We start from the raw sequence: 4,922 nt of genomic DNA, 5'->3' as shown, positions 1-4,922 counted from the left end.
CATGAACGAGTTCCTAGGGTTTTTTTAGGGCTTTTCAGTGCAGGTAATTGTTGACCTAATTGAAGCCATAAGTGAATTCGTGAGGTCCAGACGATTAGAATGGTACCCTCGCGAAATATTTTTGTGCATGCTTGGACCTATTCGCAAGTGCAGGTTTGTAGCGATGGTTTGTGTCTGTTGGTAAAGGCAGGTACAGGGCAAACACGACGGAGGGAAGGTTGAAGATGACAACGTGGCCATCCCCCATTGGCCTTGTTCACGCGCGCTGGAATTTTTGAAATCTAATGATCCCATGCGTTATGACTCACCAGCTTGCCATGCTCCCTCAACGCTCATCCGTCAGATCATCACCTAAGGCAATCCAACGCGCCATAGCATGCAGATGCATCATAGACGTCAGCGCTAAGCCACACCTGATCGCAAGCTAAGTTTTGCAATTTTTTTTATGTTTAATTACATAAGTCTATTTTTTATTTTTAATAATATATATGTTTTAATTATTTATTTTTTCTTTTGTATTAATAAAACCTAATATATTATTTTTCTTCAAATTTTTCATACAATAATAATTACTTTATTTATTCATATTAATATTTATATATTTTTTTATATATATTATTTAATCTATTCTATTTTAATTTACCTTTAAAATCTTTAAAGAAAAAATCATAATTATTTTATTTAAATTCCAAAAATTTCATAAAAATTATTTTTATTCTCGATTTAATTTTCTTATCCCGATTTAATTAATTAGGTCGCGAGACCAATAATTAATTACATCGTTTGTGTTTTCTTATTTAAATTCGTACCCTAATCAGGGTTTACGAAGATCATGCCCTACACTGAATGTTTTATTTCTTTGCCTTGCCTTTTCAGGGTTACCTTTCAACGCTCTCCGACTACGCGCTCGACCCTTCACAAAGCTAAGTACCCTACTTATTTTAAAAGTCTATTTTGTTTCCTTTTAAAATTAGGGTTTGTCTTGCCTTCATTCTTCTGCCATTGCCATTTTTCAGGGTTACCTCCGAGGCTTCCCGCCAACTGTCATACCCCAAAATTTGCCTTCCATATTCCATTTACAATGATTCAAAGTTCAAGATTCAATCCCAAAGGTTACCTGCTCAAACAATCCCAAGATCCACAGTCAACTGATTCAAATCCAAAGTCAAGGCATGGTCCAAACTTCTAACGATTGATCACAAAACAAGTATGGGGATGTATATCCATCATTTGATCAAAGCTTGATCATGATTCCATTAATAGAAACTCAGAGATGAACAAATACAAAAAGGTTCAAATTAGGGTTTCTTTAAGAGAAAGTCAACCCAACTTTGACTGGGCATAACTTTCACATGGAACATCAAAAATTCCCCACTCAAAGCCTATTTTGAAGGAAATTGGATTCTCTACAACTTTGTCTCTCACAAGCCAGGGCTAGAAATGCTTCATTTAAGAGATAGAGTGCAAAAGATTATAGGTCATTTTCAAGCATCTTTCAAAAGCAGTTTTCTTGCAAAGAGGGTATGATCAAGATAAAAGCTCCAAATGGAAAATATGTTCCAAAGTGGCTTATAGAGGACCTCTTGAGGTTTCTAAAAAGTCCTAGAACTCCCTCATAGCTTAAGAATTGAGTGAGATATGATTGATCAAAGTTGGTTGATTTTTGGAGGCAAAATGTGAAATGACAAAGTTCAAATTGGATTTCTTGCAAAAAGGCCCACACTTTTATGACTTAAACTTGGCCCATAAGTTATCCAAAACACATGCCACGAATAATAAACATTTTATTTAATTTCATACAATTTTATTTCATTTAAAATTAATTTTTAATGATTTAAATAAATGGAAAATCAAATATTTTGTTAAGGAAGAAATTTTGTTGATTTCCAATCAACATTAATGCCAAAATATAATCTATTTTCGTGACAAAACAGTAGGGAAAAGATTCATACAAATTTTGGCCAAATATAGTAGCTTATTATTCAAGAATAAGATCAATTTTCATAAACATGGAAATATTGGATACAAATGCTTTGGGCTTTGTTTTTAACCTAATTCTATTGTCCTATAAGTATACAACACTTAGCAACAGAATAGGGGTGGGAAAATTGAATCGGAGCAGAGCATTCAAGAACTCAAAATGCACAAAGAAGGTGAATTCGGATTTGGGGAATTAGAGATTGTCGAAGGTTTCTAAGGGTTGCAACACGTTCATTGACGTTCACTGAAGCTATTGGGATACTCACGCATCGTCAACACCCCCAGAATTTCTCCATAATAGCCGAGGTATGTAGTTTCAAAAACTGGATCGATTAGCATAGTACACGCATGTTCATGATGATTTGATTGTGTGTTTGGGTTTGTATTATTGCTGTGAACGTTTCTGGGTTAATTAATTGTGTTTTGGGGCATCATAGCGTAATCGGTCATTGGAGGCCGAGCAAGGTTCTAGGGTTTCGGTTTGGGGGTTTTTTCATAGGAGCTAAATTAAGGTTAATTGATGGTATAGCCTGGTTCGCATGGTTGAGACGAGTAAGGTGATAGGGTCGCGCCAAGTTTATTCAAACGTATGCGCTATTCGCTATTTTCGTGTTCTGGGTTTTGCTACGAACAATTCATAGCTAATTTGTAGCTGGCCAACAGAAATTTGCAGGGTGGTTTGGGGACGATGATGAGCTGTCACCAGGTGACTCGTCCATTCGAATTCGCGCGCGCGTTTTCATTAGTTTTTGTTGTTTTTTTTATAATTAATGGAAGGCATTCAAATAACACAACGCGCGTTTGGCAGCGTTGGCGCAGGTGGTTGTTGGTAACCCAAGGGTCCAGGGTTCGATCCCTGGCCCTTTTATATATTTTTTCTTATTTTCTAAACATGATCCAGTGCGCCCTTACCCCTAGGACATACCATGCACCCTCCTAATCTGACTATTAAGGTTCCACTCAACTAGATCTAACGCCCTAGAATCTGGATCCCTATACCATACACCTTGATAATAGCCATACTGAATTATAATCCCTAATAACTAAAACTATTTTAAATTAATCTATTCATTTTAATTAAATCCTTTAATATTTTTAATTATATAATACCTATTTTTTAAAATAGGTATATAATGTTTATATTAAAAATTATAATTTGTTGTTCGTTCCGATTAAATCGATTAATCGCTATGGTCAATAATAATTTTAATTAAAATGCTATTTAATTAAAATGTAATTAATTTCTATTTGGTTAAATGGTTTCGACTATCTTATTAGTCGTGATGATTAGCCTTTCTATTTTCCATACTTCAATTCATTATTCTTTTTAATCGAATAAATCGATTACGAGGGGTAATGGTGCAAATTAATTCATAAAATCATAAAAAATACCATAATTCGTTATCAGTAATAATCAAATCAATTGATTAAAATTGGTAACGATACAACTTCAAATCTGTTAACTATGGCGATTGAATCTATTGATCGTTGCGGTTAATAGTGCTAAATCAAATCAGGGTTGTACGCCCAAATCTAAAACACTCAAAACACTTCAAATCAAACTACGGATTTTCATCCTTATTCAAAACTGCGATAGGCCATTCAAAAAGCCTTCAAACAATTCCATAATCAATTCTAAGGCATACAACCCTGTGCCCGAACTACGTTGACTCTGATTCTCCCTAAGGAGATACGTAGGCACTTGGCAACAAGGCGAGTCCCCTTCCTCCAAATCTTAATCATGTCTTTAACCCTATTAACTGTTTGTTACCTTTCTTTATGTTTTGCCATAACCCTTATCTTTGCAATGTTAACCTTTAGGAAAGGGTTGAGGGTGCCTAACACCTTCCCTCGACCTGAATATAGTATCTTACCTCGATCTCTATACTGCGTAGGGTTTCCTATTCGCCCTTCAGAATAGGTGGCGACTCTCTAAGTTATAATTTTTAGGCAGGTTGCTACAGCTGGCGACTCTGCTGGGGTCAATTTAAATGGTGAATACTATGCTCCTATAGGTTTTAGGTTTTGGCAGGGTTTAGGTTTGACAACTTTTTAGGGTTTGGCTAATTCGCCTTTTTTAGGGTTTGTAATTATTTTATTTTTAAAAAAAAAAAGAAATTTATTTGTTTTTTATCTAAAAATATTTAATTGTTTATAATATGTTTATATTTAATTGTTTATGTTAATATATTTATATCTAATTGCCTGTTGTTATATTTTTATATGCATTGCTGGTATTTTCTATGTTGTGTTAAACCCTAAGTGTGGGAGTTAACTTTGAGATCAATAGGGGAGCATGAATCGCCTACGAGTCTCATTGATAACTCCACTCGGAGTGGGTTGAGTATTCGGAAATGTCCAAAACGAGGCTTGACTTTGTTGAGGGCAGGACTGGATATTTGGCTGATCTCTCCGAGAACCTACCCCAAAAATTCGAACCTCATGGATAAAATGAGTTGTTCTAAAACCCAAAGAGACAAAAAGTCTCGGAGGCTACGAACGACCCCATGAGACCTTCTAGAACCCCCCTATAAAAAGGTTGGCTCCCAAGAGCCGCTACGTCGAACCTATGAACTTATGTGATATATGTATATATATGTGTTGATCATTATTTTTTTTTATTATTTCTTTTTCCATTCATCATACATCATGGGCATTCTTGCATCGTATTTTATTCAAAAAAAAAGAAGAAAAAAGATATCATACATATCATGCATGGCATACACATCATTTTCATGGCATTAAGAGAAGATTCCTCTTCTATCTCAAGAGCAAGGAACCATTGGGAAGGATAACCTAACATCCTGACCGTCTTATCAAACCAGATTTCAGCAAAAGAAATAGATGGAGCAGCTAGAACAAAATCAAGCCGCCCTTCGTGAAGATGTGGATCAACTAAAGGTTAGTATGGAAGAGGTTAAAGGAGGTATGGCTCAGATGCT

This window comes from Vicia villosa, linkage group LG2, assembly GCF_029867415.1.
Source record: "Vicia villosa cultivar HV-30 ecotype Madison, WI linkage group LG2, Vvil1.0, whole genome shotgun sequence".
Taxonomy (NCBI): domain Eukaryota; kingdom Viridiplantae; phylum Streptophyta; class Magnoliopsida; order Fabales; family Fabaceae; genus Vicia; species Vicia villosa.
This window is presented reverse-complemented; position numbering follows the sequence as displayed.